Source organism: Periplaneta americana, chromosome 10 (genome assembly GCF_040183065.1).
Source record: "Periplaneta americana isolate PAMFEO1 chromosome 10, P.americana_PAMFEO1_priV1, whole genome shotgun sequence".
In the NCBI taxonomy this organism is placed as follows: domain Eukaryota; kingdom Metazoa; phylum Arthropoda; class Insecta; order Blattodea; family Blattidae; genus Periplaneta; species Periplaneta americana.
The window spans coordinates 45,154,550-45,173,244 of NC_091126.1; the positions used below are offsets into that span (position 1 = coordinate 45,154,550).

Sequence of the window (18,695 nt, forward strand, 5' to 3'; positions counted from 1 at the left end):
CTTTTCTTTTAAATTACATATATATATATACTGGGTGTTCATTTCAAAGTGTGTCGTGACGTCACTGTTGTTGGGTCACTGATTTGAAGCGAGTTTCAGCTGATATGTTAGAGAAGTTGCCTATTATTTAAGGCGTTCTTCAACCTGAACTTGAGAAGGTGTACGGTATAACTTGAACATCGTAGCAACAGATGGCGGTCTGTACGGTCTGTGTGCTACCATAACCTCTTTCGAACTGTGTTTTGCGCCGGCAAGTCGTACGCAGGGTATTTGTTATCATCGGTTGCGTACGGTAACATTCCGTGTTCAAATGCTCCGTGTTCATGTTGACCGTCGAAGTTAATGTCAACAAATACGTAAGTAATCGTCTTAACCCTCTCCCCATATCCCGACAGTACGTATTTCCAAACAGTTCACATTCCTGCCACTACCGGCGTTACCGTACGTATCGGCACGTACTCTTCAGAATGAACGCCGTACTTGCTAGCCAACTTCTCTGCCTCTTAGATTATACACCTGAGCTGCGGAAGTGTAGGAAGATTGAATTCTCTAGGCTCATCAGCTAGCCACATGACGGCATACAGCGAGCCAAGACACATTTTGAACTGAACACCCAGTATATATATATATATATATATATATATATATATATATATACTGAACACCCAGTATATATATATATATATATATATATATATATATATATATATACATACATCTATACATACTAATTTGGACATAAACCTCATTATCACGATAATATAACTTATTATGTTTACAGACTTTAACCCTTGGGATATGCTGACGTGCTGAACAACTAGCAGGACTAAGAGCTAAAGCACACTGCATGAAACAAAACAGTTTCAAGCTAATTGAAACTGACTCAGACGGTTTGCTACAACCAACTAGCTCTTGATAAGTTAGAACCAGTAAAACGAACACACACTGCAGACGGAACGTTTTGTTTGTTCCAAGCAGGGAGAGACAGCCGAGAGTTTTTTCATGTCTACTTGTATGCAGCAGTCAAAATCCAGAAATATTTTCCAGCTGACTCTGTGAATTGTTTACTACAGTGTATATGGAAACAGTTTCGTAGCAAGGAATTCAACAATTGAGGAAAATAGGTTTTCTATATCAATTTATCATCAATCATTCATTTGTTATTCAGTCTTGCTACCAGTTACATATCGTCGATTTACAAGCACAATACATTAAGTCAGATATATTACTTCTGAGAAAAAGGCGTATAAGTATTATGTGTATAAACTTAGAATTGGAAAAATTAAATACACATAAAGAGAAACAACTTGCTAAAAATAGTATTTCGAGGATTCCGTTTTGTCAAGAACTTTCAAACGCCTTTTTTTCAGAAGTAATATTTTTGACTTAATGTGTTTTGCTTGTAAATCGACGATATATTTTACGACTGATTTATTATTTTAAGTACAGTATAATTCGAAACCTTAAATAAAAAATCCATACTTAAAAATCCATACATTAATAAAATATAGTTATATTAATGTACAGAAACAAAAGTTAATGTTATTTAGATACGTAAGGTAAAAAATTGAACTTTTGAATTTAAAGTAATATAAATTAATTTCTCGATGAAGTAGGATGCTGAGAAGCTCCTTGTGTGAATACAAAAAAGTCCTGCTATTTACAATTTTAACTTTAGGGATTATGCTAACCTTGATTATTTTAGTTTCCTTTGCAATTAAAATTATTATTTCATAATTATACATGTCTATTGATTTTCTCCATGTTTATAGAACACGTCTTTATTTTCTTGTCAGAATTATTTTGCTGTCATAGAGTTTTGTTGCAAATAAAGTGAACATGTAGGCCTACTGTATGTACTTTGTAAAGTGCACAAATGAAACAAATATAGCATAAACTGCCACGTAGGCTATGGGTAAAATGTTATTGGTTCAAGGGTAATTATTTGTAATTGTAAAATTAGCTTTTAGTTCTTTCTACTGCACCAGATGATGAGACTACATGAATGAATAAATAAATGAATTAATTAATTGCCTAAACGTAATAATTAACATTTGATGCAATAACAATGTCCTTTTCTGTGCTTTATTTCAAGAAGAGTGAATGTGTTCACTGATAACAGAAAAAGTAAAAACACAGATACAGAACAGTCCGCTATTAAACTAATTTAATTAATTAAATAATTCATTAATGCATTGTGTAAACGAACGTAGTGAGTAAATCTAGATGCAATAAAAACTTTCAATTTGCGTAACCTATAGGCCTACTTTATACAAAAATACATTAAGCTATAAAGTATCCTAATTACCCACAACAAATATTCTCGGGGTCAAATGAGACCCCAGATACAGTAGCGTGCAAATTAATCCGAACACGACATATTTTTACATTTTCTGTCATTGTTGGCCTCACAGCTGCTCATACCGCTTTAATTGACATCTGTAGTATGTGTAATTCCATTGTTGAAGGTCTATCATTATTTTTTTATAATATGTGACTTTTGCCTGTCGTTTTGTACTTATAAGCATTTCAGTTGTGTTGAAGACTTAATACTGCAATCCTGTGTACATTCTGTCGTCTTCACAAATGGATACAACTCCACGAAAACGGTCTAAAATTATAACATTAGCAGAGCATTCTTCTATGACATAGAGGCAAATTGCTGCAGAATGTCACATCGGTTTGGCTACTGTTAATTCGATCATAAAACGATACAGGGAGACTGGATCCATCACACCCCAGAAAAAAGGAAACTGTGGCCGGAAAAGGAAAAACTTCACCTGCAGATGATCGTTTAATTGTCAGGAAAAGTAAATTAAATCCTAGACTAACTGCTGTCGACTTAACCCGCGAGTTAATGGCTACCACTGGGGCGAATATTCACGTCACAACAGTGCGTCGTAGGCTTTTGGAAGCTGGACGAAGGGCTCGTAAGCCTATTAAGAAGCAACTGCTAACCCCTGTTATGTGCAAAAAACGCCTAATGTGGGCAAAATCACATCAACACTGGACAGTGAATGATTGGAAGAATGTACTTTTTTCCGATGAGTCTCATTTCGAGGTCTACGGCCACCGTGTTTCTTACATACGGAAAGGATCCGAAAAAGTAACAGCAGCTCATCTCCAACAAGCACCCAAATACTCCCCTAAAGTAATGTTTTGGGGTTGTTTTACACATGAAGGGCCTGGAGCATTAATACCTATCAAGGGAATAATGAATTCTGACAAATATATTCACTTATTGGAAACCAGAATCGTACCCCAGCTGCAAAAATCATTTCCGGATGGCAGAGGTGTGTTCCAACAAGACCTGACACCATGCCATACGTCTCGAAAACCTACAGAATTCTTCAAGAAGAATATTCAGGTACTCCCCTGGCCAGGCAACTCACCCGACATCAACCCCATTGAGAACTTGTGGTCAATTTGCAAAAGAAGAATGCAAAAAGTGGATTGTTCTACAAAGGAGAAGATGATTTCTGCCCTCATTGGTGTATGGTTTCGCGATGAAGAAATGAAGAATATATGTGGGAAATTAGTGGAATCCATGCCAAATCGTCTCAGAGCTGTTATTAGGAACAAGGGAGGCCACATAGATTACTGAGGTATGTCTTAGATCCTTTTTTATCCCGTTTGAGTGTTTTTGCATAAGTAATTACGTTGTTCGGATTAATTTGCACGCTACTGTAAGTAGTATGAAATTCTAAAGCTGCTAAGTTGCGAGGGTTAAATAGTGCCTCAATGAAGTAGCACAACGTGCATGCCCTCGAGAAAATACGAATTTTGGAAAAGATAATCTTTATAATAAATGATAAGTTAAAATTTCTGATGCGCTATTTATTTAAATAAAATACTTTCTTGTTTGTATAAATTTGAGTTTTTAAATCCGGTTGTTTATAATAAATAAACTAGTTCTGTTTTCATTATTAATAGTAATGAGCAGGCGTAGGATCAGATACAACTTAAGAATGAAATGAAGTACAGATGGAGTGAGGTGGCGCGTTGAGTTTTGTTTACCTGTGCGTTAGTGTACAATCCGTTTCGTGATCAGAGGTACAGTATTCTTCTGTCTCCCCCTACGAAACGAACTCAGGCCATCACAGTGCATTTTCAAATCATAGTCAACAGTTTTTTCGAACTAGTTGCAAGTATGTACATGGTTGTTCAGTGTAACGATAACGACTTAAATGTCGCCAAGTAACATGAAAACTTGTAAGGTAAGTATCCTACTTCATTTTCCACCGTCACTAGATTGTATTACTCGACCAAGGCCAGTGGAGTTCTGCAGCCAGCAACCGTGGCGCTACTGCGCCTGCGTTCGTAATACAGCATCGCGATAGTTCACATTACGCCCGCAGCTCCACTCGCCTTGGTCAAGTAATACCACAGTCTAATATATACAGTCACGAAGTTCAATATTTACTAAATATGCAAACATAGATAGTTGCTCACCACCAGGATCGCTACTACCGCCTCATCACAGACTCTTTCCCCAGCAGACGATAAAATGTATTGTACTTTCGATATCGTATTCTTTTGAAAAAATTAACAACTTCCTTGCACTATTGAAATATGAAATACATAAGATTTATATATTATTTTCATAAAGTATATATTATATTTTATAAACTCACCTTCCTAGATCTTTCGGAAGAAGGATAACTCTAACCTCTTTTTCTTACAATATTTATAGTACCACAAACGTCTCCATGTCCCATATTATTATTCAAATTATTGTATTTTAGCCATTTACAGTTATTACAACCGATAACGAACATTTCACAGTTTACACAACTTTTCACAACAAAGCGAAATACGGCACAGTCAATGACTTTTCAATCTAGACCAGGCCGTAATGTATGTTCGGGTTTTCTATTTCAGTGTATTTATTGCGTATCATTGCTAAGCTTTATTTAGTGTAATGTGTCCATAAGTTCCGTTTACGTCTTGTTGCATAATATGTTGCAGAAATAATTACAAAACTGTGTTATTTTAATGTGAACAGAATTTTACGTGTTAACATAATCTGTTCGCATCAACATTTTAAGTTTAGAATGGAAGCTATTTTGAGGTTCAATAAAAAGGAATTTATAATTGTGATTTTAATTTAGCATATCTACCTTCCTTAATTGTAGACAGAAAATTTACCATACCACTCCTATGAAATTAGTGTATGTACGATTGTGTTACTTCGTCTCTTAGATAGTAGATAAATACAATAATTCAGTAGTCTACTCAATTGTAGTATTAAAATACAGACAAATAGAATATGATGGGTGTCATACATGACATGTATAATTATAATGCATAATTGCGAATATAGCAATATAAGTTAAATATAATAAACATAACCTATAATATCCATATGACATAACATACATATGTAGTGGGAGGGCATTGGAGACCACCAAAATTAGACAGAAAGGGGTAACTGGTACAGTAAACATAACCTATAATTTCAATATGTCTAAATATTCGTGCGGTGCAACTGAAAATTATTGAATCGTGCACAAATGAATGTACAAGAATTTCGCAATATTTAATCCAAATAAAGGCAGGTATTACATGTACGAACAACGTAATTTTCACACCAAAAATAATATTACACCTTCACTCGCAAGTAATTATGTCTGAAGTGTCCCGTAATCATTGTTTTAAATTTTATTAATGCAATTACACTACAATTTAGAGAAATATATGTTACTCTTTATGAATTCCAATTAATGTATATGGTTGAAACGCCGCCCTTCGTGATCGGGTTAAGCGAGTCACATGGTCTGCCTTACGGCCTGTATTAGATCACGATAGCAGTGACACAGTCTATTGTTCCTAGTATTCACAGCGCTCCAAGCGGCTAGCAACTATCGCGAGAAATGCAACTCGTTGGCAAAATATCATCCCAAGCTTTGTGATTGTATGTAGTAGGCTGTGGTAATACTATTAACAGTAGAATATAACGCAGCACATTGACGTCGTTGTTTACATTCACAGTATGTCTGTATACTATGTTCAAGGAACTCTGTAGTTACGTTGTGCGTATATTGGTTGCTAAAGTGTCCCGGATCCTTAGCCTGGTAATGAGTTTGTACTTTTTCACATACCAGCCGCTACTAAACTGCAGCTAGAAGGGTATGAGACCATCTACCGTACGAGAGGAATGTGAGGTAGGTATTTTCTGGGATGACTTTAGAGCGGCTAAATGTATCAAAATGCCTACTAGGTCCATTATAGTGCGCTAGGTCCATTATATTGCGCTAACTTCATTTTCACCTACACCAAATGATTGTGCTAAATTTAATCCTGGTTTCATACATATAACCAGAGCTGTTCTGGTCCGTGAATTTCAGGAACCATACCGTTTCGTCTCGAAAGAAGTGGCTATTATCCGCTCCGGATCGTTTTAAATCGGTATAAATTATGATGTTTGAATATATTTTTCACTCAAGTGTAGGCCCTAAACTAAATAAAATTGCTGGAAATACTGAAAACGGCACCGTCAGCACTATTTTATTGTATTTTATCATTCATGTATGGCCTCGCTAACTTTTAAGTTCCAAAACACTCTTGCGGCATATCTTTGCTGTGTTTGATTCTGCATTAAGTACCATTAAGATTCTGAATATTATCGCGGCGTTAATGAAATTAAAGGGACTGGGATTGAGCAATACTTTTTCACTCCTTAATTGAACTAATAATCAGATGTCATAGGCCAGTGATAAAGAGCGAGCCCAATTTCTTGTTGTTTAAACTGCGACCTGTGTGCCCATATCAAATATTGTCATTAATTCCGTCGTTGCCGTCACCAACACCACCGTGTCCACAAAAATAACAGGGCGTTCCGGATCGTGAAAACGATCACTTCGAATCCTGCAGACAACCCTACATTGCTCTGGACCAGCCACTGCTGCAAGTCGTCGGCTAGTGATCATCAGAGATGCCATAAATACGATAATGGAATGGAGATCGGTAGGAATGATTTTAATGTCTAACATGAGAAATGGAACAAAACCCCGAATGCGACCTTTTTGGCCACTAGTGTTGGCATGTATTTACTTACTTACAAATGGCTTTTAGAGAACCCGGAGGTTCATTGCCGCTCCCTTTTAAGACCCCCATCGGTCCCTATCCTCAGCAAGATTAATCCAGTCTCTATCATCACATCCCACCTCCCTCAAATCCATTTTAATATTATCCTCCCATCTACGTCTCGGCCTCCCCAAAGATCCTTTTCCCTCCGGCCTCCTAACGCTCTATATGCATTTCTGGACTCGCCTTGTCCAATTCAAACTTCTGGATTTAATGTTCCTAGCACCAAGCTGTTTTTTTACGGTGATGGGTTGTTAGCCCTTCGCCCAACTCCCAAGCTGGAGGATCACCCCTTATCGGCTATCCGCGACTGCTTATTCAATATATTCGCAGCTTTAGTCGTGTCGCTGTTATTTCCGACGTGATTCCTACTCTTTGCTTACACCTTAGGAAGTGAAGGCTCTATAAAGTCTAGGTAGGTAGTATCGTTCGCCATTTTTGATCTTTCGTTGGCGAGCTACCAGACAATGAATCTATTTGCCGCACCGTTAAACATTATCACGTCGTAGCTCCTATGACAATAAATCAAACGCACTGTAATTGAGCTGCAAATAATGTCCTCGTGTGGTTTCTGCGAAAGCCAACGAAAGAGCCAAAATGGCGGGCGATTATATTAAGTATTTATCGAGCCATAGGAAGTGCATAACGTCATCAGCAGCGAATCACAAGACGCACACGTTTAAATGTAGCAGACCTGTAACGTGATTGGCTGCCGGAAATAAGAGCGACGGGACTTGTACCCTCCATATCTGGAGGCCTCTCTTCTATCCGCAACCTGAGGACACACCATGCGTGAAATATGTTGTACCTATATACATTTATCCAATACAGATTATATTCAAAGAACCATCAATGAAGTTACCCGTATATGTTATCACACTGTAAACAGTGACACTGCAGTTTAAGAGTGTCCTAAAGCAGGATTTTTTTTTCATATCTTTAATCTTTATGCATTATATGACCTCCACAACCTAAAAGAAGAAATTAAAACTTTTATAGCAAGTTGTATTGTCTTTGTTGTTACGAATAAATATTAGTTTTACTTTAGAGTAAAAATCGTGCGTTGTTCTTGTCGCAGCAGATATATATAATTATGGTCATCCGTGAAATTGTCTTACTGTAATAGAGAGCTTTAATAGGCCTATAAGAAAAACACAAACATGAGAATATGAATTAATTTCTTCTAAAACCATCGCCCCTTTGTGTTTATTACAAGCCCATATACAGTATCGTGCCTTTAATTTAGTAACTTAAATTATATACACATATTTACCTTTTGAACATAATTACTTAATTTAAGGGCAGTGTGCTGGTCACTTTTCAGTTATTTTTAGGTCACCAACATCCGCCCCTAGTAATCACTCATCATACATATCTGTAATTACTCCGAAACAGGGGCGTATGGTAGCGTCGCGGTTAAAGCGTTCTGTTACAAGCCGGAAAGTTGCGGTTTCGATTCCTGATAGGGTCATGAATTTTGACGTAGAATTGGATGGATTTATGTAATAAGAAACGAGCCGAAAAAAACAGTTTCCGAGATACTGTCCACAAAAATAAATCTGGCTATTTATTAAACATTTATGCAAGAAGTATTGTAACATTCATACTATTACAAAAAATAACACAAAACAATAATAAGGCTAACTGATTTTTCATACCTGACCAGCAGTTGATTTAATACTTGAAAACGAAATTAAATAATTAATTAATTCCATGCAATAAACGAAAATTGCTTGTAAATGGCAGTAGAGTGCAGATATCGCATGTTTGATTTTTCTGAGTTAAATAACCCAGAAAACAATAGATTTGAGCAAATATCTCAATTTTTCTTATTCAGACTGAAGAAGTGGATTCCAAACTGGCCTAAGTCCAAATGACAAGTTATGAGAAAATTGAAAAAAAAAACTTATAAAATAAATTTTGACGCCCTTAGATCCGTTTGAAAAAAGATATGCACACACTAAGTTAACACTTAGGAGAGTCTGTTAAATAAACTTACACAGTTATATAGAGATACCATTTTATTTTTAATAACATTTCTAATATTAACCTGGCTATACCTTTGGACCAACAGTTGAGAACCGAAAACACTGTTTGCTACCCCCTTCCACGAATTGAGTTCGATGATACTGGCGTAATATACAAACAAATCACTTTACTGGGTATAGGAGGGAAGAAAAGTAGTTCATACATTTACGTAAACTAGGAAATATCACGTTTTTGAGTTTGATAATTTTCATTCGGTTTTTGTTTAATAAAAATACAGTACAGTATTAACAATGAGTGTTTTTACGCACGAACTAAGCTGTCCATGCGGACATATTCATTATGCAGTGTATATTATACTGTCTACAGCACATTAGTGTACACTATAGAGAATGAAGTTAAATTGAAAAATATAATATGGATATTTAAACACATTTTTGAAAATGGTGGCCGTTCATTTCGATATAGGCTTCAGTTCTATTGTGCGTATTATCGCACTTTAGACTATTGTACCTAATTCCAATTACCAGTTTCGTCCTTCGTACTAGTAACTCATGTTGAAATAATAATTCCGTACCTACTGTATAAAAGAGTACCTTACGTACTGTAAATTCAGTCTTCACTTCTGCCCGATCCGAAAAGATAAAATTACTCAGACATGCTATCTACTGACCGTCCAAGTGGTTATGTCGCATGGTCCTAGAAACGGGAAAATCACGTGGTATTTAATTACTTAACTTTTATTTAAGTTGTTTTAAACAGTTGTATAATATTACGTAGACGTCCAATTCCTTACAGAAATTAATGTTCTCAGAAAAGAGCTAAGACAACCTAGCCATTAGCCTTTACAGAGGGGCGAATAGAAGCGGGTAGGCGATACTGGGATGCGACGTAGGCAAATGGACGACAATACCTGTGCGAAAATAATTCAATATTGAAAGCTCTTTCGTTACTGGCAAACGTGAATATATTTCTGGAACGTACAGTTTACTATGACCATAAGGTTACTATGACTGTATATGCGGTCTTGGTTCTGTGTGGAGGACGGTTAAACTTCATTAGTAGAAGGGGTGGGAGTGAAGTACATTAAAAAAATTCAGGTACAATAAAAATTGAAGTAAAAGTAAAATGATACCCCTGTATATTGGTTGAAAAGGATAAATTAAAACGTGAATAAAGCAAGTCAAAATCTAAAAAAAAAAAAAGGACTTGGGACACTTTGGAATCCACCTCTTCAATTTTCGGTTGTTTATTTTGGCATAATTCCGTCCAATTAACTCTTATTTTTGAGAACATATGGCAGGTATACCAGGGTACACACTAACAAGCGACTGTTGTTTCGTAAAGTGGGACAGAACAAAACGTGAACCATTTTAACAATTGAAGATTGTGATCCCAAAATGCGTTAAGTGCATCTTTATCAAAGGACTGGGCTAGTTTTTGTACCCACGAGACTTAGGACTGCCAGCAACAAGATTAAATAAAGTATAAATTAAATACTAATGATTAGACAGTGGATGCGGGATGACTTAAGGAAAAGTGAAGTTGTATCGTATCAGAGTATATGGCACGTGCCGCGCCGTCCGTCTTTTGTGTACCTGGCGAGTACAGCAGCGTACAAAACGAAGGAACCGCGGTCCTTCGTTTTGTAACATTGCAACGCAATGTGTGCAGTTGTGTTATCCTGCTCAAGTATCTACTACGCGTTGAATATGTTGTGCTTATCCATTCATAATAGCTTTATTTTATTTTATTGGGTTATTTTACGACGCTGTATCAACATCTCAGGTTATTTAGCGTCTGAATGAGATGAAGGTGATAATGCCGCTGAAATGAGTCCAGGGTCCAGCACCGAAAGTTACCCAGCATTTGCTCGTATTGGGTTGAGGGAAAACCCCGGAAAAAACCTCAACCAGGTAACTTGTCTCGACCGGGATTCGAACCCGGGCCACCTGGTTTCGCGGCCAGACGCGCTGACCGTTACTCCACAGGTGTGGACCTTCATAATAGCAAAACGTTAAATTCGCTCAGAGATATGAAATGCAATTAAGAAGTATGAGAGTGACATTTTATGTATTAACGAAGACAATATCGTTTGTAATGTATCTAAATTGAAATAAAAACCAGAACTCGGGATATAGAGAAACATTGCAACAGTATATCTCATAGGAAATGCGTTGAAATCAAAATCTGATGAACCATCTACATCTACATCTACATCACCATCATCATCATTTAGTTGTGCGGGTCTAACGACACGTGCAACATGATGCTCAGTACAAATATTCCTCTAAAGAAATTGAGTGATCCCCATTTTAGAGCTTTTCCTCAGAAATTCTCTCGATACAAAAACTGTTTAAGCGATAGGCGAAGACGATTCAGCTTCGACAACTTACGAAAATATATCGTCGTTTACTGCAACGCTGGTAATAGCATCAATGATGGCGAGGACTGAACCTTGCAAGGTATAAAATACATTAAAGGTGATATGTTTCAGTTGTATGAAACTGAAACATATCACCTTTAATGTATTTTATCCAATCAATGAACACTGTATTATTGACCTAACATGTGTGTTTTATCTTTAAATACTTGCAAGGTACAATGAGTGTAAAAAGTATTCGCACGGTGGGTAATAAAAATATATAGCAATAATAAATGTGCTTAAAATCCTACACTCTCAACTTCTTAGACATGAACACAAGTTACATACAAGTATACACATTCTCTGTTATTTGTTACATATAAACACAAAATTAATTGTACAATTCTCAAAATAAACAATTATGTTTGATTAAAACACAATGATACCAAACGAAAATACGAACAAAAAGTATTCGCACACTGGTCACACTTTAGTCAGTTCCTTTTCAATTTCAATACTTTGTAAGGTAGCCCTTGCATTGTACAGCTGTCAAAAAAAAAAAGTGGCCGCACTCGTGAACAGCGAATATTTTCAAAGTCCACTTCGGGTCGCGGCGATGTTACACGATGCATGTGCTTGTACAAGCAGTTCCGGAACTATGAAAGTATTCCATATCTGCGCCTCGTAGACCAGCGGTAGAGTGCTTGTTTAATGATTCAAAGGTCGTGGGTTCGGGCCTTCTTCAAGTTTTCATTTTATTTTTTAATCTTTCTTTAGCGATGAAAATGATATTCAAATTATCATTTATATCCAGTTATCGTTCTTTATGGATATCACGTTTTTTTATATTTTATCGTTCTTTAGAGATATGAATAAAATTCAGGTCATCATTTGTATTCTGTTATCGTATTATAACGATATGAATAATAATTATTATTGTATTTCCAATGGGGGTTAGCCCTATTTTACATATGTATGCTAGGGCTATAGTTTTATACACAAAAAAGATAAGCATAAAGAGAAATGGAAAAGAAAATTAAATTATCTTACGCGATGTAAACAAAACATAAACAATCCGTAAATTAGGCATTGCGATTGCAAAACAAATATCAGGTATCAATTTGTAACATACAAAAACATTAACAACACACATACGTAACACTTCTATAACACAAAGATGCAGCTTTCCGTACCATACATCATAAATTAATACACAAGAGTCACACAAACACAATCAAACTATAATTACGACATTGCGACGACATCAAGCATCCCATAACTGACTCACATACATAACAAATCAAGCATCCGTTACAACACATACACTTCAACATAGTAACCACACTTTTAAAAGTTACAAATTTGGCTCCAAGAAGAATAAATAGGACACTGTTACTAATTACTATTCTTCTACAATTTCTTAAATACATCTGTAATAAATCTGTGAAATTCCGATATGAATAATATTCGCGTTTTTTATATTGTTATCGTTCTTTAGCGATTTAAATAATATTCAAGTTATCATTTATATTCTGTTATCGTTCTTTAGTGATACTGTATAAATAATATTCAAGTTATTTATATTGTAATCGTTCTTTAGCGATATAAATAACATAAATTTAATATTAGGTTTGGAAAAATCCAGTTGCATAATACTGGTATTAGTTTTTCTTTTTGTATTATTACATTATACTATCTTGAACCACAATAAAATGAAAAGGAGTAACGAGGAATTGAACCTGAGACGTTGACATCTAAATTCCGACGTTCGTCCGCTGAGCTACGAGGGCAAAAGTGTGGAAACATTTTCGGAAAAATTGGCCCAATCACACTCTAAGATCTTCTGATGATTCGTAGAAGCTAGTCCAGGATGCGGGGGGCAAAGGCTAATTGAGATTTCCCGGTCTCTGACCGGGTCAAACATCCTGATAGAATTAATATTTAACCCTTGCCGTGACTTTCGGTGAAGTCCGGAGGGCCCAAATAGTCAAATCCACTCTCCTCATCTCCACGCTTGGGCCCCTTGGAATTTTATAAGATGCGAAAGAGATAGTGGTGTGCGGAAAGCAACGGGATATTACCGCATTTAGGCCTATCCTTCCCAAGAAAATTGCAAACATGAACAAAGGAAGCTTTTAATAGAAGAAGAAGGATCTTCTGCGGACCTCTGGAAAAAGAACTAAGGAAGAGACTAGTGAAGTGCTTTGTGTGGAGTGTGGCATTGTATGGGGAAAGAACATGGACATTACGACGAAATGAAGAGAAACGAATTGAAGCATTTGAAATGTGAATGTGGAGAAGAACGGTGCGTGTAAAGTGGACAGACAGAATAAGAAATAAAATTGTGTTTGAAAAAGTGAGTGAAGAAAGAATGATGCTGAAACTGATTAGAAAGAGAAAAAGGAATTGGTTGGGTCTCTGGTTGAAAAGAATAATAGACAACATTAGGATATGTGGATCATATGCGGAGACTAAGAGGAAGGCAGAAAATAGGAAAGATTGGAGATTGCTGGGTTTGCAATGTAAGACCTGCCCATGGACAGAACATTTATGTGTGTATGTTCAGAATGCCTGGAATATCGTGTCTCAGAACAGTCGCTATTTGCAAAGACTAGTCAATTCCATGCCCACTCGACTGCAAGATGATCGAGATAAGAGGAAGATAGACTAAATATTGAATTGTGGCTTTTTGTTTTGTTTTTTGAACGCTTAATTGTTTGAATGTTTTAAGGCCGACGCCAGTAAATTTGTTATGTTTATGCCACGAAAGATATTTTATTGAGAATAAAATTTTTTTTCTTTCCATTTGCAGCCACAATATCATAATGATAATGATAAAGTCATGGCATAATATATTAATGAACCTGATGTTAATTACTAAAATAATCATAAAAAAGAAAGGAGCCATTATGTCTAGTTTGTCTCTCTCAAAAACAGAACAAAAAAAGGACATAAAAAGCACGAGGTTGTAGTCGAACGCAGGACCTCATGAATAAGAGGCCTGAACGCTACCATTATGCTATCGAATAACACACAGTATACTTCAATTATAACTGTAGATATCAGGCAACGTGGTCCAACAACATGTAACATCGCCTGTCTCCGAATTGTAGCGAAGATACCCGAAGGGAACTTTGATTCAGGAGAGCGGCCACTTTTTCTTTTGACAGCTGTACAATAGCCTCTAACTTTCTGGGGATAGAATTAACTAAATTTGAAGTAATACTTGCTGGAATGTTGTTCCACTCTTCTATGATTGCAGTGTTTAGAGACTCTTTGCTGGTAAATGCTTATTTCTAAGTCTTATTTCTAAATAATGCCAAAGGTCTCGATTGGGTTGATGTGTGGTGGCTGGGGAGGTGTCTGAAAGTATGAAGGGATGCCATAGAGAATCCACAGTCGAGTATTGTGGGCGGTATTTTAGCGGTCGTTGTCTTGCATAAATATTAAATTGTCCCTGATGCCCAATTTTTGGGCATTAGGCACTACATGATCCTTCAGAATATCAATGTAACGTTGGTGATCCATATTGCCCTCTATAAAAGCCAACGATCCCACTCCTGCTGAACTCATGTACCCCCATACTAGTACTCAAACTCCACCTTGTTTCACTATGGGACAAAGATTTTTTTTTTTCAGTTCAGCATTCTTTTTTCTCCACACAAAACTTCTCCCATCGGACTGAAATATATTGAACTTACTTTTATCAGTGAAAAGCATTCTATTCCAAAATTCTTGGGACCAGTTAAGATTTGTTTCAGCAAAGTCTAATCTTTTACTCTTATTAAGTTTACTTATGTAGTATTTCCTATGGTCTATTCTACCATGGTATTCGCTGCTCCTTAGGTAATTTCGAATTGTACTATTACACACACTTATAACGAGATAATATTGAAGCTCTGCCGCACTAATATGCGGATTCTTTTTAATTTTTCGCATGATTGCTCTGCCACTGTATTCGTTTATTTTTATCTGCCGGCCACTTCTTCTTAAATTTTGGTTCGAATTTCTTTCCTCGTATTTGTCTATGATTCCCTTGATGGCTGACTTACCTCTATTCACAATCGTTGATGTTTCACTCAGTGTTTTACATTGATTATGCAGACGAATGATAGGAGTCCTTTCTTTCTTAGAAGTTTCTTTTCCTCTTAGTCCCATTTGACGTGATAGCTATATACTACTTGTGATTCTAGAATCAAACTGACTTGGAACATGCATTTCGAGCGTTTTCTTAGTACCATGTGCCTACTCCGTTCCGCATGAGTGCTTTTATTCGTCAACAGAATTGAGTGTGCGAATACTTTTTACGCTGTAATTTTGTTAGGCATTAAATTTATGGAACTATGACAGAACCTGCATGCAAAATTATGAAAATTTATTGTGTGGTTTTGCTATGTGATGCATTATTATTATACGTAAACAGTTTATTTCATACGAAGAGTTAATAGTACTTCATTTAGATCTCAATTTGTAGTAAAAAAAAATCGTCGTGCGAATACTTTTTACATTCACTGTATGTACTACAGTACGTTATTTTTCTTTTCCTTCTCACTGTACGGAGATACAGTAGCATGTTGACTTCGTCTGTTTACGTTTAAAACCTGTTGAGCCAATGGTCTAAATGAAAAAAAAAAATGTAACATGTAGTAAATGTGCACTTACATTCAACGATAAGTCATCCCGCATCCACTGTCTACTAATGATAGTCGCTAGTTTGTTTAGAAATGTTACCCGTTCTTGCTTTTAGGCATAGTCAGTGGTATAAATTACAGTATCGCTAAAATATTATATAGAAGTAGTTAAAGCAACTGAAATATTATCGCCAATTAGTGTTTTCAAAAACGCTGTTCCTGCACCGCCATTAATTTGGGAGATATCTGCAGCACACTGCCTTCACCTACTCAAGTCTGGTCATCTGGTGCTTACTGACTGATGACTAGAGTCCTGCGTTTCGTAACTTTGATTACAAGTTCCGAGGTGTACATGGATCAAACTATTTCGCTCTGTGAGTCAGGCCGCCTCCCTGCTTCGTTTCGTCTGTTTACATTAAATATAGGAATTTACCCACAGAGACTACAAGGTTAGGTATGCATAGTGTGTTCGTTGTACGCACGAGAAGCATATCCCCATTCAATTGCTGCGAAACAAAACACATTTCAGTTGTAACCTGGCCATACCTCAAAGTTTCACGTCATGTTGTGGTATAAATTCCTACCTTTAGTTTACATCTTATATTGTCGACCTGGTTGGCTAGTTGGTATAGCACTGGCCTTCTATGCCCAAGGTTGCGGGTTCGATCCCGAGCCAGGTCGATGGCATTTAAGTGTGCTTAAATGCGACAGGCTCATGAACTCCTGCGGGACAAAAGTCCAGCACATCCGGCGACGCTGATATAACCTCTGCAGTTGCGAGCGTCGTTAAATAAAACATAACATTTTTAACATTTACATCTTATTCGTGTGGCTGGCCTGTATAGGCAATGAACAATGAGAAAAGTGCTCAATTACAAAATGTGCCGTCACGTGGATTTAATAACAAACTAAATATTTATTTAAAGCCACCTTACAGGCATCATATTCTCACAATAAGTAAAACGCATCTAGATTCTAGACAGTTTCTGCTTCGTAACATATTTTTCATACAAAAATAAAAACCAATGCTCATTATGTTTCTCTCATTTACAGTTCTGAATATTTAAAAAGCACTTTTTAAAGAAATAGACTATCAAAGTAGATATGAGCCTGGGAGTAGGTACTATGACAAGTTATTGAAAGGATTGAAATTTGAATATTTACAATTCAAAATCAGTTAATATTAAAATATATAAAATATATTTCGGCCCTGATGTTTCAACTTCCCCTCATTTAGAAATGTTTCAGAAGAGTAAATAATACTAAAGGATATGCTACTGGAGCTGAATGACAGCTGTGAACAGTATAGGATGAAGATAAATGCAAATAAGACGAAGAGCATAATTATAGGAAGAAAAGTACAGAAGATAAACTTGCGAATTCTAAATGAGACAGTTGAGCAAGTGGACAGCTTCAAATACTTGGGGTGTACTATAAGCAGCAACATGAGCTGCTGTCAGAAAGTCAAAAGGAGGATAACAATGGCCAAGGAAGCTTTTAATAGAAAAGGGAGCATGTTCTGCAGACCTCTGGAAAAAAGAACTAAGGAAGAGACTAGTGAAGTGCTTTGTATGGAATGTGGCATTGTATGGGGCATAAACATAGACATTACGACGAAGTGAAGAGAAGCGAATAGAAGCATTTGAAATGTGGATATGGAGAAGAATGGAACGTGTGAAGTGGAAGAAAGTAGAAATGAAGCTGTGTTGGAAAGAGTGGGTGAAAAAAGAATGATGGAGAAACTGATCAGAAAGATGAAAAGGAATTGGTTGGGTCACTGGCTGAGAAGAAACTGCCTACTGAAGGATGCACTGGAAGGAATGGTGAAAGGGAGAAGAGCTCGGTGTAGAAGAATGTATCAGATGATAGACAACATTAAGATATATGGATCATCTGAGGAAACAAAGAGGAAGGCAAAAAATAAAGACTGGAGAAAGCTGGGTTTGCAGTGAAAGACCTGTCATTGGGCAGAACACTAAATGTATGAAATGCCAGATTGTAAAAAATTAATTAGATATAAATAAATAAATAAATAAATAAATAAATAAATAAATAAATAAATAAATAAATAAATAAATAAATGGTGGCAATTAAATGATACAGTAAATCACAGTAAAAATACAATTATTTACACTGACTATTTGCTTCTTGTTTTGTTTCGACATGTTGACTGCCTTACTCACTGGTCAGCAGACCTGAACTGTGTGTCTGGTTTCAGTGCCACTGATCTCCATATGCAACTATACTGTTGCGGATTGCTTGGTGACACTCTAGGTAACCAAACGCGGACCTCTATGATTACTGAATTTACATCATCTTCTTTGCCGTTGTGTGACGCCTCGTACTTTCTGATTGTCCTTTCATTTTGATGTGTATGCCTGCATCTGTGTTGGGATGAGGATGACAGAACATGCTATTTAAGTATGAATGAAAAGATTGAGGCATTATTTGTGCTAATTGAGCTTGATGACATTTCTACGCAGACACTCGAGGGAAATTCACTTCCCTTAGTAATATAGTTTGCAAAAATATTTTTACAGAATGTCTGTATTCTGCTGTCGTTGGGCTGAATTGCCATGAGATCATCCGTGACACAAACTTCAACTTCACTTGCTACAAGGAAAGAG

At 36.4% G+C, this 18,695-nt stretch overlaps 1 protein-coding gene across 6 annotated transcripts in view; it reads right to left on the bottom strand.

Annotated features, from left to right (window-relative positions):
• Positions 1 to 18,695, bottom strand: part of dome (cytokine receptor domeless) — an 888,032-nt gene that overhangs the window by 319,699 nt on the left and 549,638 nt on the right. The window lies entirely within an intron of this gene.